Source organism: Ailuropoda melanoleuca, chromosome 6 (assembly GCF_002007445.2).
Source record: "Ailuropoda melanoleuca isolate Jingjing chromosome 6, ASM200744v2, whole genome shotgun sequence".
In the NCBI taxonomy this organism is placed as follows: domain Eukaryota; kingdom Metazoa; phylum Chordata; class Mammalia; order Carnivora; family Ursidae; genus Ailuropoda; species Ailuropoda melanoleuca.
The window spans coordinates 11,596,311-11,623,830 of NC_048223.1; the positions used below are offsets into that span (position 1 = coordinate 11,596,311).

Sequence of the window (27,520 nt, forward strand, 5' to 3'; positions counted from 1 at the left end):
ACTGTCAACTAAAATCCAATGTTCAACAAAACAGTCCTTCAAAAGTGAGGGAAGAAATTAAGACATTCCCAGAACAAAAGCAGAGGACGCTTGTTACTACCAGAGCTGCCCTACAAAAAATGTAAAGTACTTCCTAAAATGTAAAGTACTTCCTAAGTTGAAAGAAAAGGACACCAGACAATAATTCAAAGTCATATTAAGAAACATAGATCTCAATAAAGGTAAATACATGAGCAATTATAAAAGATGGAATTACTGAAAATTCAGTTTGTAAGTCTACTTTTTGTTTTCTATACGACTTAAGACACTAATAAACAACTTTTAAAAACACATTAGTCTAAAGTTACTATTATTGTAACTTTGGTTTATAACTCTACATTTTGTTTTCTACACAATGTAAGAGACTAATGCATTAAAAAACTCAATTATTGGGTGGCCTGGGTGTCTCAGTTGAGCATCTGACTCTTGATTTTGGCTCAGGTCATGATCTCAGGGCTGTGAGATCAAGCCCCACAGCAGGCTCCGCTCTCAGTGCAGAGTCTACATGTCCCTCTCCCTCTGCCTACCCCTGCCCCCGTTCACACATGCACGCTCTCCCTAATAATAAATAAAATCTGAAAAAAACGACACAAACATTAGTCTAGTTTGGACATACAAATGTTTAAAGATGTATTCCTGTGACATCAATAACTGAACGAGGGTGAGAATGGAGCTGTATAGGAGCAAAGTTTTTCTGTTATCTAAATTAAGCTGGTGTAAATTCAGCAAAAGTAGCAGGATATAAAATCAACCTACAAAAATCAGTTGCATTTCTAACACTAACAATGTTAGTAAACACTGTCAATGAACAATCTGAAAAGGAAATTAGTTAAACTACTTGACCATTTACAAGTGCACCAGAAAGGATAAAATACTTAGGAATAACTTCAATTAAGGAAGGGAAAGATTTGTACAATGAAAACTACAAAGCACTGCTGAAACAAATTAAAGACAACATAAGTATACAATATCAAGAGTGAATCATAATGTAATCTATGGATTTTGGGTATTATGATGTGTTAACGTAGGTTTATCAATTGTAACAAATGTACCATTCTGGTGGGGAATGCTGATAATGGAAGAAGCGACACATGTATAAGGTAAGGGAGTATGTGGGAAATCTCTGTATCTTCCCCTCAACGTTGCTGTGAACATAAAACTGATCTAAAAACAAACAAACCTCAGTTAAAAAAAAAAAAAGGAAAGAAAAAAAAAGACGATATAACTAAATGGAAAACTATCCTACGTTCATAGACTGGAAGACTTAAAATTGTTAGAATGTTAAGATGTCAATACTATTCAAAGCAATCTACAGATTCAATACAACCCCTAAAATTACAAGAAAAAAATTAATCTTCAACCACTACATGAGTTTCTACCTTAGTTATATTAAAAACTGATAGATCAAGAAGTCAAAACATCAATAAGGATATAGCACACTTGACCAGCAAAATTAATAAGCTTAATCTGACAGTTAAATAGAGAATCTTCCAACAAACAAAAAAATTGATATAATTATTTTCAAGTACACTTGAACATTTTCAAAACTTGATAATGTATTAAGAGTCACAAAGACACAAAATAATTTCAAAGTACTTATACCTAAGACTGTACTCTGCCCACAATATAATGTTGAAATTACCAATAAAACATTTTTAAATGTTTAGAAACTTAAAAATGGACTCCTAAACAAACAAAATCACAACAGAAATTATAAAGCGAGTGACAATGTAAGTACTACACTATCAAAATGCACAGTTCAGCTCCAACTATAACCTTGTTGCACTTGTTAACTAAACATTAAAAATGAATATGCTTAACACATTTTTTAAAAGATTTATTTATCTGAGACGGAGAGAGCACGCACGTAGGCAAGTGGGGGGGGGCAGCAGAGGAAGAAGGAGAGAGAATCTCAAGCAGACTCCCCACGAAGCCCAATGCAGGGCTTGACCTCACAGCCCCGAGATCATGACCTGAGCTGAAATAAAAAACTGGGACCTTTCACTGACTGAGCCACCCAGGTACCCCTTAATTAACATTTTTAATCAAGAAACTAGAAAAAAACAAGTAAACCAAAAGAAAGCCTAAGTGTATTAATCATGTTTTTAAAATGTTTCTGTATTTATGATGGTCTGACATGGCAGGGCCCTTGGGACCCAAGGAGGGACTATCCTTCCCAAGGTTACCTAATTCCTAGAGATAGGAAACAACTTGCCTGAGAGCACATCTCTGATACACAATCAACCTATCCAAAGCCTATACCCCTTAACCAACATCTGCTTTCAAAAAATTCTCACATACCAAAGGTATGCCCACTGCTCTAACTAATCCTGGGGTCAGGTACTAGAAAACCAAAAACCACTCATATCACCCAAAACTGTAAATTATTCAAACTATCCAAACCTCAACTTGCTCAGGCTTGCCTATCCTGCCTTATCAATTCCTTCTCACTTAACCACAATAAAGGCTCTGGACATGCTTTTCCCTTGCTCCTTCTGCTTCCTCACCAACCTTGGTGCTTCCCCAAGGGAACTGTGAGTAAAACTTTTTTCCTTCTGACAGTCATTTCCACTCTCTGTCTTACTCTACATGATTAAAACAAATCCTGGGTATATTTCAAGACAATAAGGGAAATAAAGAACAGAAATTAACAAAATAGGAAAATCAGAGAAAAAAAAAATCCCAGAGAAGGGAAGAAGAGTTTCTCAAACCTAGAAATCAAAAATTAACTGTAAAGGAAAAATAAACTAATATTGGAAAAGGTTAACAAATGAGTACATTAAATCCTCCTCTTTCCTTAAAGTAAGTTGTGAGACGTAATCTATACTGATTTTAAGTGTAGAGTTTAATGAGTCTTGGCAAATGTATAAAATTGTGTAACCTATACCACAATCAAGCTCTAAAACATTTTTATCACCCCAAAAAGTTCCCTTTACAGCCAATTCTCTCCCCACTGGCAACTACTGATGGGCTCTCTGTCACTATAGTTTGCCTTTTCTTGAATTTCTTATAAATGAAATATCAGCTGACCATATTAAAATTTAAAACTCCTGTTCATCATATTCCCTGTTATCAAAAACATCAACTTACTTTTGAAAAATATAATAAAAAAGTCTTACTAAAATTGACTAATTTCTAGCAGAATTAGGATCACTGCAGAATACCAACAGTAACTTATCATAGAGCTGAACAGGCGGCATGATGGGACTGGGACTCTTGCACTCTGAAAGGCAGCAGGATTTATACTTACTTAAATGGGATTGCATTCCCTGTCCAAAGTGTCCCTCAACATTTTTAGTACCTCTGCCCAGCAACCATCATCCAATAGCTTCAAAATGCTTACCAAAATCCATCTTGACATTACCCCAAACCAAAAGTTCTATTTAATGGTGAAGTATTTGATCATGGCATCCACTGGTCCTACCACATATCACATCACCAGGAAACTGTCAGACTTAACAGAATGATGGAATGTTATACTAAAAGTTCAGCTAAACAGTCACCTTGCTGGTCTCCTAGGATGCAGCATATGCACTGAAATAATGGCTATGGTGGTATATCCCTAATATCTAGAATCCATGAGTCCAGAAACCAAGGCATAAAAGCTGGACTGACTCTTTTCACCATCAATCCCAGGAACTCACTTGTGGAATTTTAGGTTTCCCATTCCAACGATTTAAAACCTCTCCAGTATCAGAGGTCCTAACGGTAATGCTTTCACCAGAGGACACACTGAGGGTTCCACTGAGCCTAAAAGGTATGACCACTACTTGGTCACTTTGGGTTCCTCATGCTGACAGAGAAGCAGGCAAAGAAAGGAAAAACTACACTAGCAGTGGTGAAGGACACTGATTACCATTAAGAGTGGTACACAATTGGGGTAGGGAGCAGTCTGTCTGGAGCTCAGGGTGTTTCCCTGCTTGGTACTACAATAAACAGGAAGTTGCAGCAACTATGGCCCAAAAAGGGCAGGGGAACTAAGGGCTCAAATCCCTCATGGATGAAAGTCCAGAAGTCACAAACAACCTAAAGCAGCTGCACTACTGGCCTAGCGTAAGGGAAATCTAGAATGGGTGGTGAAAGAAGGAAATGATGAATATTTACCTGCTTCAGTAACAGTTGCAGCAGCAGGCATCACTTGCTTGCACCACTAACCCTTCTTAAATTTCTGTTGAAGAGCCTGCAGCGACTCAATGATGGATCAGAATTAATGTAGAGTCCAAGCAGATCTGAGCAGAGCAAGAAGTAGATTTGTGGTAATTTGCTAAACAGCAGTAGGAAGCTAATACAGCTAGAATCAAAGGAGAGGCCAACAGCAAGAGGTAGATTCTATCAGAAATCTCTTATATTCCATCATCATGCTGTCTACCTGTCCTTTGATGTTAGCTGTAACAGTAGTTTCTTACTGCTGGGTAACAAATTGCCACATATTTAGTGGCTTAGAACAACACAAATCTGTTATCTTAAAATTCTAGAGATAAGAATTTCAAAACAGGTTTTACAGAACTAAAATCAAAGCCTGCATTCCTTCAGAAGCTCTACGGGAAAAATCCATTCCTTATCTACTCCAACCTCTAGAGGCTGCCCGTATTCCTTGGCCCCATGCCACATCATGACCTCTGCTCCCATTATCATATCTCTTTGTTGGACTGACATTCCTGCCTACTTCTTATAAAATAAAGCTGTGTGATTACACTGGGCCCACCCAGATAACCCCGGAAAATCTCATTATCTACAAAATCCCTTTTGTGATGCAAGGTAACATATCAATGGGTTTAGAGGATCAGGATCTTTGAGAGACCATTATTCTGACCACCACACTTGTCATAAACTAAAGCTAATGCTTCCGGGTAAGTTTTGACTTATTTCCCATGCAGAATTCCATCTGCTTTTCGCCCTGTGCTTTTTTGAGACCATGAAGTAACACACCGTGGGGAACCAATCCACTTGTCTGGCTCTTGTGTGGAGTCCTAAAACGATGAAAGGAAGGCGAAAGAATTTACACGCCACAGGGCAACTGTGAACTGATGGAGAACAAGAGCAGATAACAGTTTTTCCTGTCCATCCATAAGTAAACAATTGGAGGAGCATCTAGATCCTCAGAAGTTCCCACTAAGATTGAGCCCTAGTTGCCATTGCAGTGAGTAACTCAATAATATATTCCTGTACTGGCTTTTCTTCTTTTCCTGTTTCATTTACTCTGGTCCCTTATTCTTGTTCCCTAGAATCACCTGCCAAATAAATTACCTGCACACAACTCTTTGCTTTTAGATTAACTTAGGGTAGATGATGGGAAGGAGACCTAGTTAACACAGTTTACGTAAAGAGCTTTAGACACATAAATGGGGAACATGATTTAATAAAATGAAAGCTATATTCATAGTAGGGTATCTAGTGTTGACAATGTCACTCTACAACTGGGTCAAATCTCTTCCTCAAATTTTATTTATCAATTAAAAAATGAATGGCTTAACTTCCATGATTATAGTTCCTTTCATCTCGAATCTTTTATGACACAATGAGCAGCATTAAGAATTGGTGAAAGAGGACTGGAGAAAGACAAATTTGTAAGATTATCACCAAAGAGGCCAGCCAGGGAAATTTTTGAAATAAGTCAGTCAGAAGGTATTGTGGTCTGGATTCAAAAAGCAATAGAGAAACAGGAATCCTCATACACTGCTGGTGGAATGTAAAATGGTAGAGCCACTTTGGAAAACAGTTCAGCAGTTCCTCAAAGGCTAAAACATAAGTTACCCAATAGCCCAGGAATTCCACTCTTAGTTATACAACCAAGATAAATGAAAACATATATTCACATAAAAACATAAAATGAAGTTGAACCTTTACCTTACACTATATACAAAAATAACTTAAAATGCATCAAAGACCCGAATAAGATGCAAGCATAAAACAGAAGAAAACAAGGCAAAAGCATTACAACACTGGATTTGGCAATAATTTCTTGGATCCAACCACAAAAGCACAGGCAACAAAAGAAAAAACAGATAAACTGGACATCGACAAAATTAAACTCTTTTATGCATCAAGACACTATCGTGGAATGGGAAATAATATTTGCAAGTCATATATCTGATAGGGGATTGATATCCAGAATATACAAAGAACGCTTACAACTCAACAAAAAAAAACAAACAACCCAATTAAAAAATGGGTAAAGGACCTGAACAGACATTTCTCCAAAGAAGATACACAAATGACCAATAAGCACAAAAAAACCATTTAGCATTACTAATCATTAAGAAAATGCAAATCAAAACCACAATGAGATAACACCTTACACACATTAGGACAACTATTATCAAAACACAGAAAATAAGTATTAGAAGACATGTGGAAATTAGAACCCTTGTGTACTGCTGGTAGGAATGTAAAATGGTGCAGGCACTATGGAAAACAGTTTAGCCTTCCCCCCAAAAATCAAAAGCAGAATTATATTACCCGGAAAAAAAAAAAAGCAGGGTCTTGAGTAGATATTTACACACCCATATTCAGAACACCATTATTCACAATAGCGAAAAAGCAGAAGCAACCAAGTGTCCACCAACAGATGTATGGGTAAATAAAATGTGACATATACAATCAGTGGGATGTTACCAGCCTTAAAAAAGAAGGAAATTTTGACACACGTTACAACATGTGTATGTCTGTGAAGACATTACATTAAGTTAAATAAGCCAATTAAAAGAGGAAAAATATTGTATGATTCTATTTATGTAAGGTTCCTAGAGTAGTCAAATACATAGAGACTGAAGACAGAATGGTGGTTGCCGGGGCAGGGGGGAGGGCTGGAGGAATGAAATAGGAACTTAAGTGTTTAATGGACAGAGTTTCACTGAGGAAGATGAAAAAGTTCTGGACATATATGGTGGTGATGGTTGCACAACAGTGTGAATGTACTTAAAGCCACAGACCTATACATTTTAAAATGGTTAAAATGGTCAATTTTATGTTATATATATTTTAGCACAATAATAAAAAAAAACCATAAATGTTCATAGCAGTATTATTCTTAATAGTCAAAAGGGAGAAACCAACCCAAATGTTCATCAACTAATGAATGGATAAATAAAATGTGGTATATACATTCAATGGAATATTATTCAGCAATAACAAGGAATGAAGTACTAATACATGCTTTAACATGGATGAACCTTAAAAACATATGGTAAGGGATGGAAGCCAGTCACAAAGGACCACATATTATAGGATTCCATTTATGTAAAATGTCCAGAATGAGCAAACCCATAGAGACAGAGAATAGATTAATGGCTGCCCAGGGCTGGGAGTAGGGGAGGCTAGAGAGTGACGACTAATAGGAATGGGGTTTCTTTAGGGGGTGATGTAAATGTTCTAAATTGTGATGATGTTGCAAAACTCTGAAAATACTAAAAGCCACTGAATCATATACTTTAAATGGGTGAACTGTAGAGTATGTGAAGTATATCTCAATACAGCTTTTTTTTTTTCTTTAAGCCAACAAGTGACTGAACGAAACTGCAACGTAAAGCAAAGGGATGAATAAAAGATAACTACAAGAGAATAGAAACACCACAGTTTAAATTCTTGCTCTGCCATTTATTATCTGTGTGACACTGAGCAAGTTACCTAACCTTTCTGTGCTTAAGTAACACCTACGTACAGGGTAGCTATGAAAATTAAACAAAATAATACATAAAGCACTTAGTACAGTACCTGCTACATGGTGGACCTTCCCACCCTTACCCTCCTACCTAATGTTAAAAATTCCACCACCGGTGGTATGGATATAAATTCAGTGATAATTATATCTGAATTTTACAGTCAGGAATTTATGTCTCTCCTAGGTAGCAAATAACCTAAAAGTCACCCATTATATGCTACTTACAAAGCAATTTAATTAATTTTAATTCCAGTATAGTTAACATATAGTATAATATTAGTTTCAGGTAGACAATATAGTGATTCAACACTTCCATACATCACCCAGTGCTCATCACTAAAAGTGCACTCCTTAATCCCCATCACCTATTTCACCTGCCCCCTCCCACAACCTCCCCTCTGGTAAACACCAGTTTGTTCTCAAGAATGAAGAGTCTGTTTCTTGGCTTGTCTATTTTTTCTCCCTTGCTGGTTTATTTGGTTTCTTAAATTCCACATGTAAGTGAAATTATATGGTATTTGTCTTTCTCTGACTTTTTTTCACGTAGCATTATACTCCCTAGCTCCACTGATGTTTCTGTAAATGGCAAGATTTCCTTCTTTTTTATGGCTGGATAATATTCCATTGCATAGATATACCACATCTTCTTTATCCTTATCTATTGATAGACATTTGGGTGACAAAGCAATTTCAACTGTTAATTCACTGCCAGTTGAAACCTGATACAAGGGAAAGATAAACTTAAGCAGCTCTTTTCACCAATTATCTCTCAACTTCTTTTTCTCTACCCTTGTGTCTTCTTTCCTTACCTACCTTTTTACCTTATCCCTAATTCCAAAGTTCTATTCTTTCTTACACTGCTAATGACCATGAGAAAGGCAACAATAACTTATTTTTTTCCATTATAATAGATGTTTAGAAAAAAATGATTTATCACACAAGACATGAACCAGTACCAGACTCTACTCAGCTAATCCACCAAAGTTCCCTAAACAAAAAGATGAGCAAACTTTAAAAGAGAATAAAAAGGAATGCAAGAAAGCTCCCACTTTTCCTTGTGTTAATGACTCTCATACTTGTTTACCTGGAGACAGAAGCCTGTGGCAACTGGAATTTCTCCATACTATCCAAAACCAAGTTCCACTACCAAAAAAAGATGCTTTAAGTTGATGTTAATGCAATTTGACATATTAAACTATGCTTCCAATTTCATATTCTCATTTCATTTCAACGTTAAATAATAATTTACTCAAACTATTGTGAAGGACAATGACTTTCAAAGGGGCACATGCATTATAAATGCTTCCAGAATAAGATTCAGTAGAAGGATATGGTTAAGAAGCATAATAAACAGATGAACTGTCATTGTTTTGCTATGATTCTGCATACTTTCAGATCAGAAAATTCCTACTAAAAACACTTCAATAAAAATTTATGTTATCTCTATATAAGCTTTTAGTACAATTCTAACTTACCGTAACTTTTAAAAAGAACATATCTCTAAAGAAAAGTTGATACAGAAGCCCAGAAGCCTCTTCTCCCACTACAAACTCCTTAATGCCTAACTTAATACCTCCTTAATCCCAAACTGTATTGTCTTACTGTATTTCACTTCAGAAGTGCTTACTGGACACAGTGCACTAAGTATGTTAAGTGCTTTTCCTCACAACAATCTTATGAAGCAGATATTAGTATCACCATTTTATAACCTTCATGAAAGGTACACTTCAGAACCTTCAAATACATATCACAAGGAATAGCCATACTAGAAGGAGCCAAGCCAACCATCCCTCTTTCCAGAAACTCTTTGCTGGTTTCCTTAAGCCTATACTCAACTTGTTCTCTTCCCTCCTCTCCACCCATTCCTCCTGGTCTCCATTTGTGGCTCCTCTTTCTTCTCCCCTTGAGTCATCTGTTCTCAATGTATACCCTCTCTCTCAACAAGATCATCCATTTTTGTGGCTTCATCTTATCACTACTAATAACTGACTTCCAAATCTATAATTCCAAGTGTGTTCTCTAATCCAAAATACTATTCCTCAACATTTCTACTTCAAATACCTCATATTCAACATGCATCAACCCTAAAAGCCAACTCTTCGAACCTCCTTACTAATCTCTATTAATCATAAACCACTATCATCCCTGCTTTAGTCACACAGCAATCTGTGTTGGATTTTCCTTTGAAATGTCCCCTGTTCACTCTTCTCTGTTCTACCAATACTGCATCCACTAAGACCCAAAGCCTCAACAATTCATCTAAATTACCATAAGAGCTCTTGGTTATTATTCACTCTAGTCTCTTTATTTCAGTTTGTGTATACTAAATAGTCTTTCATTCATACAACATATTTAACAAAATGACTAGCATATGCTAAGTACTGACTGGGTGTAGAGGGATAGAACAGTGAGAAAAAGAGACCTCTCCTTCTAGAAGAGGGCAGAGCAAAAGCAAACAAAATGTTCAAATAAAAAAATTAAAGATTGTGATAAACACAGTGCTTTCAAAAAGAGAACAGGAGGACTACTTTAGATACTTAAGAGATGGATTTTTAAGCTGACATTTTAAGATGAAAAGGAGGCCGTCATGTAAATATTTAGAGTGGTCCAAGCAAAGGAAACCACAAAACACACAGGTTCTAGGAGGGAAAAAGCTTGGCATATTTTTGGAAATCACCTAGTCTAATGTGGCTTGAGAATAATAAAGGAGAAAGTGATACAAAGTAAGGATGAAACAGACACAGGCCAATTTTATTCAATGCATTTAAAAAAAGTCATTAAAGAGTTTTAAGCAGGAGAGTTCTAATCCAGTAAACACCGTGAGAGACTGCTAGTACTCCTTAAGGTCTCCTTAAGGAGAGGGGAACACCTTCATTAGCATTTGGTTATACTACATCTTCCAACCACCCTTGTAGTTAGGTGGGATCATGTGACTCAGTTCTGACCAATGGAAAGTGGGTGAAGGTGATATATGCCACTTCCAGCCTGGGCCTAAAAACTTTTTCCATACCGTCTTCTCTTTTCAAAACAACCCCAAAAGCCACATGGTGATAACAGTGGTGACTTAAAAAAAAGACAGAGGAGAGGCACCTGGGTGGCTCAACTGGTTAAGTGTCCAATTCTTGATCTCGGCTCAGGTCTTGATCTCAGGGTTTTAAGTTCAAACCCCACACTGGCCTTCACACTGGATGTGGAGCCTAGGAAAGAAAGGAAAGAAAGGAAAGAAAGGAAAGAAAGAAAGAAAAGAAAGAAAAAAAGAAAAGGAAGGAAGGAAGGAAGGAAAAGGAAAGAAAGAAAGAAAAGAAAAGAAAAAGAGAAAGAGAAAGAGAGAAAGAAAGAAGAAAAAGAGAAAAAGAAAAAGAAAAAAAAGGATAAAAGACCCCGTGTCCCTGAATGACTGCTTGGAACAGAGGTATCCCAACTCCTACTCCATCATGCACATACACTGGGCTTTAATGTGAGAAAGTATTATAAACTTCCATTATGCTAAACCACTAAGATTTGTTGCTTATTAGGGCTGTTACATACCATCACTAATACAGAAACCTTAAAAACATTTCTCTGCCTGCCCTATCAAGAATGAGTTAAAAGGAAAGGAAAAAAAAACAACAGAAGTTTAAAAATCAGTTAAGACTCAACAACCACCCAATGAAACAACAAAGAACTTAAGTAGACATTTCTCCAAAGATATACAAATGGACAACACAGAGGATGCTCAACATCACTAGCCATTAGGAAAACGCAAAAAAAAAAAAACCCAGAATGAGTTAGTACCCTATATCCATCCATTAGGATGACTACTATCAGAAAGAGAGAGAGAAAGGATCTGAAGAAACTGGAATCTCTGTGCACTGTTAGTGGGAATATAAAATGGTACAAAGATCTTTCCTAGAGACAAATTTGTGAAGCATCCACCTATCAATACTATCTAAAATCACAGGACTAAACGAGATCACCTATGAGAGAGTACAAGAGAAAAATAATCCCAGGGGCGCCTGGGTGGCACAGCGGTTAAGCGTCTGCCTTCGGCTCAGGGCGTGATCCCGGCGTTATGGGATCAAGCCCCACATCAGGCTCCTCCGCTATGAGCCTGCTGCTTCCTCTCCCACTCCCCCTGCTTGTGTTCCCTCTCTCACTGGCTGTCTCTATCTCTATCAAATAAATAAAAATAAAATCTTTAAAAAAAAAAAGAGAGAAATAATTCCAGGACAAAGTTCTAAAATGGCAATATAAAAAACTAAGCAAATGAAAGAGATCACTAATTCAACTCTAATTTTTTTGCCAATTGCCTAAATTAGATATACAGACATCAGGTATTCTATTGACTTCACTGTCCTAAAGGTATTCACTGTCCATCAGGTATTCTATTGATGTCACTGTCTATTGATTTTCACTGGCAACACCTCACCTGCTCAAATCTGGACTTACTGCTTTTTTATCAGATAATCAGCATTTGAGTAGTCCTTTTTACTATGACCTTAGGGATGCCCTTTGTCTCTCGAGAATGTGATTTCCTGTTTTCTGTATCTTTCACCTTCTCTTTTATGGAGGTTTCCTCCTTCCTTTTGTGGGTGGAGCAAATCACACAATAGCTTTCTGAAAAAGGAAGTAAGGAAGAGAAATTTCTGGAGACCTTGCATGTCTGAAAACATCTACACTCTAAACTTATGCTTAAAAATTTGGCTGGGGGGGTGCCTGGGTGGCTTAGTCAGTTAAGCATCTCCCTTCAGCTCAGGTCATGATCCCAGAGACTAGGATCAAGCCCCAGGGTGAGTTCCCTGCTCAGCAGGGAGTCTGCTTCTCCCTCTCCCTCCGCTCCTTCTCTCTCTCTCCAATAAATAAATAAAATCTTTAAAAAAATAATTAAAAAATAAAAATTAAAAAAATGGCTGGGAAAAGAATTCTAGCTTGGAAATCATTTTACCTCAGATTTTAAGAGCACTTCTTACTATCTTATGGATTCTGAGGCTGCAGCTGAGAATACTCAATCTCTGTAATGTAACCCATTTCCCCCCACCTCTGGAAGTTTACAGGGATCTTCTTTGTCTTGTGTATTTCAAACTTTCAGGATATACCTCAGTGTCTATGTGTACTAGTTATCATCCCTGGTTTCAAACCTACTTCTCTACTCTGCTTTGAAATACTGGGGGGATGGAACCCTGTAAATCACATTTCTCATTTGCTAGCTGACTCCTTATTAGACTTGGAGAATCATATAAGGGTCACAAGAAAGACATGAGAAGACTAAAGGAAGGAACAGGGAGATACTCCTTCAGGTCAGCATCAACCATCAACCAACAACCTTCACTCGCAATAAGAAAGATTCCAGCAGGAGCAGTTGGCTCCAGTTAGCAATTTTTTGCTTTTGTGTTTTTCCTGCCATTCACAGACCAGCCTCATCAAGTCTCCTAAAATACTTTTACTTTCTGAGCAGGCAGAAGTCAGTTTCAGCTCCTTGGGGCCACTCTTCATGCTTCTAAATAATCCTAGTATCTTCTCTGGGGCTAGTAATTACTTCCTATAGTTACTATCCCTATGATACCTAAGTGTTCCCTTATTGCCTTTTCAGTTCTCCAATTATCTAGTGTATTGGTTTCTCAGAGCTGCTGTAACAAAGAAACACAAACTGCACTGGCTTAGCACAAAAATCCATCTGACAGTTATGGAAGCCAGAAGTCCAAAATTAGGGCACTAGCAATGCCCTCCCTAAGGCACTAGGGAAGGACCTGTTCCAGGCCTCTCTCCTAGTTTCTGGTAGCCTCAGATATTCCTTGGCTTGTAGATGGCCACCTTCTCTCTATGCCTGTCCGTGACCAAATTTGTGTCTAGATTCCTCCACTGTTATTAAAGAATACCAGTCATATTGGATTAGGGCACACTCTACTGACCTCACTTTAATTTGATTACCTCTGTAAAGACTCTTCCTAAATAAGGTCACATTCTGAGGTACTGGAGGGCTAAGACTTCAACACATCTTTTTGGGGTGACACAATTCAATCCACAACATGCCTGACAATTCTTTATATTAAATTCTGTTATAATAGGTGATATGATCTCCATTTTTCTGACTAGTCCCAGATCGAGAGTATGCATTTATTTTCATCTATTTTCCTGAGTACCCAAGGGCCTCTCAATTTGCCAAATGATGTTCCTCAATTTGGGATTTTTCTTGTTTCATGAATATTTCTTCTCCACTCTTTTCTCTGTTCTCACTGGCACTTTTGTTAGAAGAAGTTGACCTCCTGGACTGACCTTTTATCTTTTTATAACCTATTTTCCATATTTTCCTCTACTTCAACTTCCTTTCTTCACGGAGTATTTTTTCTATTATTATGCTCTAATTTTCAAGAATTCTTTTTTATTCTGAATAAGAATTTTTTTTTGGTCTCTTATAGTAAAAGCTTTCCTAATGAACCCCGGGGATCCTTGACTGTCTGCTCATATTTAAAGTAGGGCCCTTGGGGCAGCCTAGCTGGCTCAGTCGGTAGAGGATGTGACTTTTGATCTCAGGGTGGTGAGTTCAAGCCCCACATTTGGCATAGAGATTATATAAAACAAATAAAATAAAAGGTCCTGGGCTAGAATGACTGCAAGCACAGAGATCATCATTCAGGTCATCATGATCTAAGGCCAAAAATCAAAACAAAGCAAACAAAACAAAAATGAACAAAAACTTGCTTGGATTGAATTACAATTATTAAAAGTAAATATGGAAAATGAACCAGACCACAAAAATGTAGAACAGAGCCTCTGTGCCAAGACTGTTGAAGAAGAGCTAAATAAGTCTTTCAATCTTGAAGCTTCGCTTTCAAAATTCTGTTACATAGATCTAGACAAGGAACTAGAATTCAAAAATGATCTGACTGATGACAAGGAGTTTGATATTACTCAAGTTGATACTCCTCCAACACTGGAAAGCATACTCAGTGAGACTGATGAAGAGAAGTCTTTTGTTCTTAAGGATCCTACATTGTTAAACATTGATACTATTGATTCTCACTCCTATGATATTTCGTCTGTGGCAAGTTCAGGTAGTGGAGACAGTACCAACTTAAAAAGGAAGAAGAAATTACCATATTCTTTTTCACCGTATCGCTCATTTACGTGACATTCACTTTTAAAGGGAATTTCTGACCAGATAGTGTCTGCAGCTGACAAAGTGGATGCTGGCTTGCCTACTGCAATTGCAGTGTCCAGTCTGATAGCAGTGGGTACATCTCCCGGATTGGCTTTAATATGTGATTAGAATCAAGCTTTGCAACTGTCTGGGTAACACTAGTGCTAGAGGTCAGTATGGAGCCATCTCTACCTTCAGTATTGACAATGACTACTCAAGACTTCTCCGTGAGTTTGCTAAAGGACATACCATGATGTGGGATCTGGCCAGTGGAAAATTTCTAACATCAATAAGAGATGTTCATCCTCCAGAATAGCAATATTGCATATTAAGTTTAGAGATGATACAACTCTTAAAATTTGCAATGACAGCAGAGGCTCTGTTTTTGAATTGAAATTTAAAGATTTTTTTTTTATTATTTGAGAGAGAGAGAGAGAGAAAGAACGAGGGAATCAGAGAAAGGAGAGAGGAGGGAGGGGCAGAGGGAGAGAAAGAACCAGACTCCCTGCTGAGCAGGGAGCCCAACTCAGGGCTCAATCCCGGGACTCTGGGATCATGACCTGAGCCGAAGGCAGATGCTTAACAGACTGAGCTACCCAGGCGCCCCTTGAATTAACATTTAAGAGAGTGATGGGAGTGAGAACATGTGATTCTAGGGTCTGTTCAGTGATTCCAAGGGTGAAGTTTGCTGTATTGAGCCTCTCCATTCTAAGCCTAAGTTGAAAGATCATCCCATCACGCAGTTCTCCTTGGTCATGGCATTCTTAACAAAGATATTGGTCGCTGGATTGAAACAATCCTTTAAAGTGCAGATGACTTTTCCCTATGGACAGGTTCTCCCAGTGTTCCATTGCTGGCCTGGCACTTTGTGGCAGTGCATAATTATGTGAACCCCATGCTTGACTTCTGCAGAGATGTTATTCATTTGCTACTGATTAAAAGATGAATCTGGAGTGGGGTACCTGGGTGGCTCAGTCGTTAAGCGTCTGCCTTCAGCTCAGGGCATGATTCCAGGGTCTTGGGATTGAGCCCCGCATCAGGCTCCCTGCTCCACTGGGAGCCTGCTTCTTCCTCTCCCACTCCCCCTGTTTGTGTTCCCTCTCTCACTGGCTGTCTCTGTCAAATAAATAAATAAAATCTTAAAAAAAAAAAAAAAGATGAATCTGAAGCAATACATCTTACTTATAAACAAAAGCACCTTCACCTATACTATGACCTCATCAACTTTACTTGGATAAACTCATGTACAGTTGTGCTCTTGGACAGTGTGGAGAACTTGCATGAGATTGATCAGCTGACTCAAGAGGAATTGTAAACAGTAGAGATCTCAGAAGTTCAGCTGGTCTGTAACAGCAGCCATTTCAAATCACTAGCCACCGGAGGAAATGTTAGCTAGGCACTACACAGCCACTAGTAGCTATGGTTGTCAAATCTTTTATTTGGGGACAAAATCTGTTTATATGATGATTCCAAAAAGGTGGAAAGAGAGAGTGGATCATCTCCTGAAACAAGACTGTCTTACAGAAGCCTTGGCTCTTGCATGGTCTTTCCATGAAGGAAAAGCAAAAGCAGTAGTGAGATTATCAGGAGATGCCAGTAAGCAAAGGCTGTGGTTGCAGATCAGATGGTAGAAATCCTATTCCAGTGTACAGATCAAGCTCTGAAAAAGTGTCCAGACCAGGGAAAAATCTAAATGATGGAGCAGCATTTTTAAGACCGGGTTCCTGTCACAGGTGATTACTGCCTGCTACTATGGCAAAAGAATCTTTTATTTAGCTAGATATAAGACAAATTGAGAATTCAGTGGCCGAAGGAGTATTTCTGGAGAGCCCTGAGCCATGTGTTTTAAGTGATAAATTGGTGGGGATACCCACCCCCAGGTAACAAAAGACTTGATTGTTAATTTCCAAGATATAAAGTTAACACAAAATGTGGAAGCCCTCATTGTACATATGGATATCATCAGCCTAGATATTCGACAAGTGAATTTATAGAAAATTTACTATTATACAGAATATCATTTCTTTATTGATTATACTTACCTGACTGACTGGGCTTCACCTAACTTCCATCAACTCCAATTATTACTGAGCACTTTTGGTAAGACGTGTCTTTTTTTTTTTTTTTGAAAGATTTTATTTTTATTTATTCGACAGAGACAGAGACAGAGACAGCCAGCGAGAGAGGGAACACAAGCAGGGGGAGTGGGAGAGGAAGAAGCAGGCTCACAGCGGAGGAGCCTGATGTGGGGCTCGATCCCATAACGCCGGGATCACGCCCTGAACCGAAGGCAGACGCTTAACCGCTGTGCCACCCAGGCGCCCCGTTAAGACGTGTCTTAAACCTGTTCTTTTCAATGTATTTCTTAGGACTGTTCTTTAATGAATGCAAGATTATGAACTGCAACAAGAGTCTTCTATTTCTCTGCTATCCCCCAGAACACACAGCATAAGGTTTGCATTTGGTAGTTGCTCAATAAATGCTTACTGATTAAAAAATAAGATTAAAGTAAAGTGAAGTAAAATAAAATAAAATAAAATAAATAAAATAAAATAAAATAAAATAAAATAAAATAAAAGTAGGGCCCTAAAAGCTGATTGTGAATAACTTACAATTTTTTCCCCTTGGGCTAGTTAAGAGAAGCATCTTCTAAGCTGCTACTTGATTGATGGAATTCTGGGAGCAATATAGAAGAGGCTTTAGTAAAAGTCCCAACATTCAGTACATTTATTTAATTCAGATGATTCTATAGGATACCTGGTTTTCGATTATGTCTAGTGCCCACCCTTCTCTCAGAAACACTCTGTTTTGTTACCTGCGGAGGATAAATCTTCAGTCTTCTGCTGGGGCAGTAAAGAAGGCAGGCACTTAGCTATACAAATTGATGAAGAGATCTAGGTTTGAGCGGTCTTTTTTTCCTTTTTTTTTTTGTTTTTGGTAATAGCTTAACTGAGATATAACTCACATACTATACAACTGACTCATTTAAAGTGTACAATTCAATGGTTTTTAGCATATTCACAGAATTGTACCAAAATCACAACTGATTTTAGAACATCTTTATCCCACCAAAAAGAAACCCATACACTTGAGCAGTCATTTCCCATTTCCTTCTAATCCCCCCTACTCTGAGCCCTAGGCAACCATTAATTTACTCTCTGTCTCTATATATTTGCTTTTTCTGGACATTTCATACACATGGAATCATAAATCTATGGTCTTTTGTGACTGGCTTCTTTCACTTAACATGTTTTCAAGGTTCATTCACGTTAAAATATGTATCAAAACTTCATTCCATTTATTCCAAATAGTATTTCATTATGTAGATTTGCATTTTATTTACCCATTTACCAGTTGATGGACATTTGGTTTGTTTCTACCTTTCCACTATTATGACTGAGCTGCTACAACAGACTTTCAAGCAATCTTTCTATTTTTAAGCAACACTCTCACCCCCTCTTCAACAAAAGTACCTGATGTTGCCAATTCATGAGCCTAAGTATTCTTTTCCATTTTTCCTACTTCCAGTTTAGGACTGAACATTTTTAAGCCTACTAGGAATTTTCTATCAGTCTGTTTGCTTTCCAGCTTCCAAATTTTATTGTTTCTCCCATTCTCTTTACCTGTGTAGTTAAAAATAACCTTTATACAATTATCATATGATTTCTCTCATCTATGGAACATAAGAACTAGGATGATCGGTAGGGGAAGAAAGGAATAAAGAAAGGGGGGGTAATCAGAAGGGGGAATGAAACATGAGAGAATATGGACTATGAGAAACAAACTGAGGACTTCAGAGGGGAGGGGGGTGGGGGAATGGGATAGACTGGTGATGGGTGGTAAGGAGGGCACGTATTGCATGGTACACTGGGTGTTATACGCAACTAATGGAGCATCGAACTTTACATCGGAATCCGGGGATGTACTGTATGGTGACTAACATAATAAAAAATCATTTATTAGAAAAAAATGAAAAATAAAATAAAAAATAAAAATAACCTTTATTATCACCTTGGTGGGCTTTGGAGGGGAGTAAATCCATCTTTCACTCATCCATCTTTACCCAGAAGTCCCTTCAATTATTTTTATCCTTTATTATAACATATACATTTTAAGGCTCTGCACTTCGCTTTAACTATGACTTACCTCTATATCCCTTAAGTTACATTATATTTTCATCACTGAGTTCAAAACAGTTTTATGTTATTTCTTTAATTCTTGGGTTACTTACTTAGGAGAGTGTATTGCTTAGTTTCCAAATAGCTGACAATTTTCTAGTTATTTTTTGTAATTAATTTCTGGCTTAATTCCAACATGTCAGAGCACATACTCTAGAATTAATTATTTCCATGTTTTTTATGGTCCAGCATATGTCAATGTGGGGAAAATTTCCACAGGCACTGGAAAAAAATCTGTATTCTCCAAGTGCTGGATAAAATGTTCTATGCATATCAATTAGACTCATCTGTTACTTATATTGTTCAAATCTTCTGATTTTTTTTTTGTCTTAATGTTCTACTAATTACACAGAGGGCATGCTAAACTATCTTATACATTGCTTATGGATTTATTGAATTCTTTTAGTTCTGTCGTTTTTTGCCTACCTGGTTGGCAAAAATTAGAGTAATAATGCCATTAAGGAACACTATTTGTTGGTTCATGTGTAAATTGATGTTTTTCTGACGAGCAGCCTGGCAATAACAAATTTAAAAACATATTTTGAAACCAGATATTTTACATCTAAAAACTGATTCTAAAGCCCTTAATGTGCACCAAACACTACTTAGCAGCCAAATGAAGTTATGAATCTTCATTTAAACCTTATAATAATCCTCTGATTAGGTATCACCCCCGTATTACAGAGGAGAAAAATGAGGCTTATAAAGGCCTATGTTCAAACAAATAGTGATGAAGCCTATACTGGAATTTAAGCTGACTCCAGAATCTCTAAATTAGAAAACTGTAGCATATGATCCTGTTTTTAAAAAGTGAGTATGTCTGTATATTCACAGAAACAATTCTGAAATACACATATTGAAAAATAACAGTGATAGGGGCACCTGGATGGCTCAGTTGTTAAGCGTCTGCCTTTGGCTCTCGTCATGATCCCAGGGTCCTGGGATTGAGCCCCGCATTGGGCTTCCTGCTCAGAGGGAAGCCTGCTGCCCCCTCTCCCACTCCCCCTACTGATGTTCCCTCTCTCTGTGTCAAATAAATAAATAAATAAATAAATAAATAAATAAATAAATGTGATAAATACTAAAGACAAGATACCATTTAGAGCAATGAAAGATAATTATACAAGAAATCTGTGATGAGACTGCTCATGCAATTAAGACTAAACATAACTGAGTTTTCTGTCAGCCAGAACTTAAAGACATTTTTTCCCCTGTAACAATGTAATCCTGTTTCTCCCACTCTAACATGTGGCTTACATTAATTCTCCCTCTCATTTCTGACATCAGGTAGAAAAATACAATTTTACATATACCTGTATATATGTATAAACACACACACTTATACATATGTGTGTGTGTGTATGACTGCCTAGAACAGCTTCCTGCCTAGAACCAAAATTATTCTGCCAGTTATGATTTACCAACTAGAGAGAGGGCCGATAAAAATTACTCATTTCAAATATGACTTGAGCCTGTTGTCAGTATAACAACTGTCCCTTTCCCCATTCTTCACGGTATACATGCCTAAGTTCTGCACTTAACGCGATAAGACAAAGAACAATGCATCCATATATATATTGTATGTTCCATGACTTATTTCTTCAACATTTTGCTTATCCTACTTTTTCAGATTTTACATTAAAAATCTCCTATCTCTGATAATTGAGTATAACCTACCAATTCTTAGTCACAACTTTCACAATATGCACTAGACTAAATTAAAACAAAGAGCTTCAGGGGTGCCTGAGTGGCTCAATCTGTTAAGCATCTGCCTCTGGCTCAGGTCATGTCCTGCATCAGGCTCCCCGCTCAGCAGGGAGTCTGCTTCTCCTTTTGCCCTCACCCCCACTCGTGCTTTCTCTCTCTCGAATAAATAAAATTCTTAAAAAAAAAAAAAAAAGCTTTAGGAAGTTCTACGGTTACAAGCTGAAGTTTGAGTGGGAGTAAAGTAGTAGTCGAGAAACAGCCTTATTAAAGGAAATCAGAAACATTATAACAAGGACAAGGTAAAGCAACTTTTTCTCTAAAGGGCCAGAAAGTAAATATTTTAGGCTTTGTGGGCCACACACAGTCTCTGTCATGTATTTCTCTTTCTTACAACCCTTCAAAAAAGTAAAATCATTTTTGGCTTCCTTAGGGCAGTACAAATAAGGTTTTTGGGAGGTTCCAATTAAAACAGTGGATTTAACACTAATAGGTTTTCTTTTCTTTTTAAGGAAATTAACACAGTAGGGAAAATACACAGGAAAGCAAGCAATAGCCACAAATTTTTGCAACCTAAAAAGACAGATGGACAACTGCTTACTACCTCAGTGAATTCCAGAAAGGTGAAGCCAAACCCAGGAGTAGAAAAACCCAATTTATACCTTGGAATCCTCAAGAGTCAGGAACTGGTGGCACCTGCTACTGCTTAAACTGAGAAAAGACAAGGTTAAATAAGGAAAAGTGGGTGAAAGCTAAGAAGTAGTTAAATCCTTTTAAGTTTCCTCCCCAAATCTACCCGGCGGTTGGCTACACAACTCTGAAATGGGGTCACCAGATATAACTAAAAATCTGTGTACTCTACCAAAAATGGGGAATGAGAAATCCAGTCTCTCTCTCTCTCTCTCTCTCTCTCTCTCTCTCATTCTCTCTCTCTCACACACACACACACACACACACACACAGGGCAAACCTACAGCCCTCAAGAAGATTGTGTTTTCCCCCAAGAGGAAATACCTTCCAGACATAAAGGCTTTCTCAAAAAAATGGCTCACTTGCACCACCATGCAATGAAGTTCAAAGTCTTTAAGACCCCATCAATTCAAGCTTTCAATCTCAAGATAACATCCAAGGATTACTGACACCCAAAGCAAGCCTCCAACATAAAAGTCAGAAAACAATTTATAAGAGAGTCTCCAAGAAGAAACAAGGGCAAAAAAAAAAAAGACACTTTTATACCCTTGGAAATTAGAGAAGAAAATGTATCCATGAAACTAGCAAAGGATACTCTCTATAAAAAAGAATTTTTAAAGAACAAAGAGTTCTTGGGAAATCAAAATCTTGCTGGCAAAAATGAAAAATTCAGCTAAAGGCTTAGGAAATAAAGTTAATGAAACCTCTCATACAACATAGAGCAAAAAGACTAGGAGATGAAAAAGAAAAAAGGAAAACAAATGTCCAAAGACTAGTCTGAGATACAAACAGAACTAGCAGAAATAACAGAAAACTTTGAGAGAGAGAAAACAAAAGGAAGGAGAGGAAACTACTATTAAGGACTGAATTGTGTCTCTCTACCCTCCCCCCATTATGTTGAAGCCCCAACTCCCAAAGTGACTGATTTTGGAGATAGGTACTTTAGGAGGTAACTTAGGTTAAACGAGGTGTCATAAGGGTGGGGCCCTAATCCAACTGACCGGGTATCCTCATAAGGGGAGGAGGAGAGAGTTAACTCTCCATACAGAAAGGCTTTGTAACAGGGCAGTGAAAAAGCAGCTGTCTACAAGCCAGGAAGAGATCTCATCAGGCACCAACCCTTGATCTTAGACTTCTCAGCATTCGAACTGTTAGAAAATAAATTTCTGTTGTTTAAACCACCCAGCCTGTGGTATTTTGTAATGGCAGCCCTAGCAGACTAATATAATCATTAATGAAATAATACAAGAAAATTTCCCAGAACTGACAAATGTAATTTTGCAGATCTGAAGGCACAATGAATATCCAGGAAAACAGACAAATATAGATGTACGCCAAGTCACACCATCATAAAATTTCAGAATACAAGAGATACAAAATTCCAAAAAAGCAAAAAAACTTAGGATCAGGAATCAGAATGTTTTCAAAATTCTCAAAAGGATCACAAGCCAGAAAACAACGGAGAGATGCCTTCAGAATTCTGAAAGTAAATTATTTCTAAACTAGAATTCATTACCCACCAAAATCCCATGGGAAGACCACAAAAAAAGAGGGCATTTTATTATGCAAGATCTCAGTCTTTCACAGGAATCGACTATGGGATATAGTCCATCAAAGGAAGAGTCAAACCAAAAAAAGAAGTAGATGATTCACGGAAAATAGGAGATTTAACACAAAAGAAAGATAAGGGGAAGTCACTAGTCTTATGGTAAAGGGAGAAATTCCAGAAAACTACTATGGACAAGACAGAAAGCTGCTCCCAACAGGTTCAAAAACTGGTAGACAAGAAAGGAGTAACTTTACTCCCAAGTATACATACACAAAAGAAATGACTGTTATGCCCACTGGAAGACTTGTAGGTAAATGTATATAGCAGCTTTATTCACAATAGCTAAAAAACTAGCTACAAACCAAATATCCATTAACGGTGAATTTTTTTAATTGTGTATTTCATCCAACAGAAAACAGTAAAACAGACCAACTACTGCTGTACCCAACATCATAGGTGAATCTCAAACACAATATTAAGCAAAAATAGTCACCCACAAAAGACTGTATACTTTATGGTTCCATTAAGTTCAATAACAGGCAAAAATGATATAGGTCACAAACAGTGATTAATTTGGGGGGATAGAAAATAGTGATTGAGAAGACACATGAGAGAGCTTTCTGGAGCACTGGAAATGTTCTATACCTTGATCTGGGTGATGGGTGCAAATATAAAAACTCACTGAGCTAGGGGCGCCTGGGTGGCTCAGTCGTTAAGTGTCTGCCTTCAGCTCAGGGCATTGATCCCAGAGTTCAGGGATCGAGCCCCGCATCGGGCTCCATTCTCCGCTGGGAGCCTGCTTCTTCCTCTCCCACTCCCCCTGCTTGTGTTCCCTCTCTTGCTGGCTGTCTCTCTCTGTGTCAAAAAAAATAAATAAAATCTTAAAAAAAAAAAAAAAAAAACTCACTGAGCTATTCAATGAAATTCTTTTTTTTTTTAAGATTTTATTTATTTATTTATTTGACAGAGATAGAGACAGCCAGCGAGAGAGGGAACACAAGCAGGGGGAGTGGGAGAGGAAGCAGCAGGCTCATAGCGGAGGAGCCTGATGTGGGGCTCGCCCACGACGCCGGGAATCACGCCCTGAGCTGAAGGCAGATGCCTAACCGCTGTGCCACCCAGGCGCCCCTCAATGAAATTTTTGTATTTTGCTATTTTAAAAAATTTAAATGATACTTTCTCTAACAAGTTTTTAAAGAAATCAATGACATTTTCAATTGCATCATCCCACAACAGGAATTAATCAAAGGGAAAAAAAATCTAAGGCTTTGTATACAAAGATCTTTATTTCAGAATTATTTTTACTAGGGAAAAAAACACCTGGAAAAAATATTTAAATAAACAAGTCCCATGCAAACCCTGGATTTTTCTAGTGTGAGAAGAGAAATTATTTGTTTTTTGTTTTTTGTTTTTTATTACCGGCAGCCAAACTTAACATTAATTAACCTAAGGGAGCCATCTGCCCAGCGGGAAGAGCATGTTCACAGGTTCCAAGGCAAAAAAAAAATCTTGGCCATTGAAAGGAAAAGGAGGGGAAAGGGAAAATGGCAAGAGATACAGCTAGAAATGAGCAAAAGCCAAATCACGGAAGGCCTTCTATATGGCCTTTTTAAGGATAGGGAGGGGTGCCTGGCTGGCTCAGTAGGTGAAGCATACAACTCTTGTTCTCAGGGTTATGAGTTCGAGCCCCACACTGGTTGCAGATATTACTTAAAAATAAAATCTTTAGAAGGAAAAAAAATATGGAAAAGAAATGGAAAAAAAAAAAAAACCATAGAAAGATTAAAGTAACTGACTTCCCAGGGCAGAAGAATTCTGGGGGGAAGAGGCTGTACACAAAGTATTCTAAATGTTTCTAAACATAAAAAAATGTTATCATGCAAGAACATTTAGTACCTGGAAGCAATCAAAAGTTTCTAAGGAAAATTTTCCAAAGTCTTATTTAATTAAAAGAATGTTTTTGTGGTAAATATAAATTTTTGTTTTGCTGGAATGCCCCAAAAATACAAGGGCATATTAAATTCTTTATGTTATATCAATTATTTGAGTTGATCTAAATACAACATGATTTGGAAAAGATGTATTGAAATTTTTGGAAGGCTGATTCTAAAAAAACAACAAAAAAGCTTTTTAGATGCATCCTTTTTTTTTTTTAAAGATTTTATTTATTTGACAGGCAGTGAGAGAGAGGGAACACAAGCAGGGGGAGTGGGAGAGGAAGAAGCAGGCTCCCAGTGGAGGAGCCTGATGTGGGGCTCAATCCCAGAATGCCAGGAATCACGCCCTGAGCCGAAGGCATACACTTAATGACTGAGCCACCCAGGCGCCCCTAGATGCATCCATTTTTTAAAAGCTATTCTCATTGCTTTATTCATTTGGTCTGTTTCAACAAAAGCAGAAATTATTCATACCATACTTATGTCCAATTCAGCAATCCTTAAATACAGTTTCAGGAATTAGTAATGAAAGAATCAGTGTTTTAATAGTTTATTTTAGCAGATAATTTAAACGAAAAACAAGCCATTATAAACAAAAAATAAAAGAAAAACAGCTACTAACCTGTTTAAAACCAAAAGGGTAAAACATTTCTCCCAGAAATATTTCACCTGATAGTTTTTTATGCTACCTACACTATTCAACTCTTGCTATATAAGTGTAAAAAACAAAATAAAACAAACAAAAACAAAAACACCAAGACAATCCTATGCTGCAGAAAACTTTAGAGTTAAGAGGGAAAAAAATGTCAAGAGCAAATATATAAAAGCTCTGACTACCCAAATTGAACAAATGTTTTCAGAATATTTTGCTCAATAAACAGATTGTTCAATAATCAGGTTTCTGACAGATGAACAAGAGGACAAAGCAGCAATCAGTCTCTTTGAATTAAGAGATTCAAACAAACTAAACTCAAGGAGTAAAAATTCTAAGAGAGCCATTCACTTTTTAATGAATCATGGGTTCAACTATAGAAATGACAATATTATGTTTGTTAATGCTGTTAATACATCTAACAAGCATAGAAAAAGACTTTAAATCAGTTTTAATGATTTAAACAATCCAAGTCATGAAGATCCCACTGCCCTCACATACAAATTTTTAATCTATGGAAGGTATAAAGACACAAAATGCAAACTAATGTGAAGCAAACAATTTAAAAAAATGCATTCCAAGAGATGAAAAGTAGTATAGCTTCTTAGGAAATAACACGGGGAAAAAATTTTTTTTAAAGAATACACAGACCAAGGGGCGCCTGGGTGACTCAGTCAGTTAGGCGTCTGCCCTGGGCTCAGATCATGATCCTGGAGTCCCAGGATGGAGCCCACATAGGACTCCCTGCTCAGCGGGGAGTCTGCTTCTCCCTCTGCCCCTCACCCTGCTGGTGCTTTCTCTCCCTCACTTGTTCTCTCTCAAATAAATAAATAAAATCTTACAAAAAAAAAAAAAAAGAATACACAGACCTTGCGTTAAGAAATCAAGGTCTGAGTTTCAGCTCTGCCACCAGCATTAGATGTGTGATTTTTTGTGTAGCTATTCTGTATGGCTTTCATTTTCCTTACCTATAAAACGAAAGGCTGGAATTCCAGCGTTCCCACAGTATTGTTCCATGATATTATGATACAAATCCACATAAAGCTTAAAAAAAAAAAGCCAAGGAATGATAAAACAGTAAGGGCAATGGGTTCAAAGGAAAGCAACAATACAGAGAACTGAAGGACCAAGGCTGTACTGAATTCAGGACCAAAAATGAAACTTCAACAAAATATGACTTCATTTGCTACTTTGGTAATTTGGGGGGAGGGGACTTCTTTTAAAGAATAGGCAGGCTATGCACAGGCAATCAAATTCTCAACAAAGGTAGAAAAACTCAAAATCTGAATGAGGATGAGATTGGTTTAGGATGGACAGCTCCCACAGAGAAATAGTGCCGTCGTAAGAAAAAAAATAGGTTTTGAGCAGACTACTAGAAGACTAGGAATTCTGAGGTATACTCTGTAGATAACAGGAAGCCATTGCTAGTTTCACAGTGAGGGACGTGGGGAAACATAATTTTAAGATTAAGGTGGAAAGCAGGACACACTGGGTAGGGAGAAAGGGGAGCCAGAAAACGCAATTACAAGCTAGTGGAAAGGAATATATCTCAAAGAAATTTCCAAAAAATGGCTGACAAAAATTAGCCAATGCTATGTGGATACAGGATGTCAAAGACAAAACCGAGGTTTGTGTCCAGGTAGCTGCAAGCGTGTAATATTACCAAATAAAGTCAGCCTATGGAATCAGTAAAATGAGGATCATCCAGATAGAATTATTGTCTTAATTAAATAATCTTTAAGTATCAGTTGTCTTCCTGAGGCGCCTGGGTGGCTCAGTCAGTTGAGAGACTGACTCTTCGTTTTGGCTCAGGTCAACATCTCAGGGTCCTGAGATGCAGCCCAAAGTCCCATCGGTCAGGCTCTGTACCCAGCAGGGAGTCCCTTTCCCTCTCCCTCTGCATCTGCCTCCCCCTCACCCAAATGAGCAGGCAGGATGATCTCTAAATAAATAAATTTTTAAAATAAATATCAGTTGTCTTCCTAAAACAGCAC

General features: G+C 37.6%; 1 protein-coding gene and 1 pseudogene across 3 annotated transcripts in view; one reads left to right on the top strand and one right to left on the bottom strand.

Annotated features, from left to right (window-relative positions):
- Window positions 1-27,520, bottom strand: part of NCK1 (NCK adaptor protein 1) — a 77,071-nt gene that overhangs the window by 47,671 nt on the left and 1,880 nt on the right. Inside the window, exon 1 of one of the 3 annotated variants that reach the window (XM_034661956.1) lies at window positions 4,144-4,250. The exons of the other annotated variants lie outside the window; for them this stretch is intronic. The gene's annotated coding sequence lies outside the window, so the exon portion shown is untranslated. Of the gene's footprint in view, window positions 1-4,143; window positions 4,251-27,520 lie in introns of those variants that run through there. 3 annotated transcript variants of the gene reach the window in all.
- LOC105240017 lies at window positions 14,409-15,312 on the top strand (annotated as a pseudogene).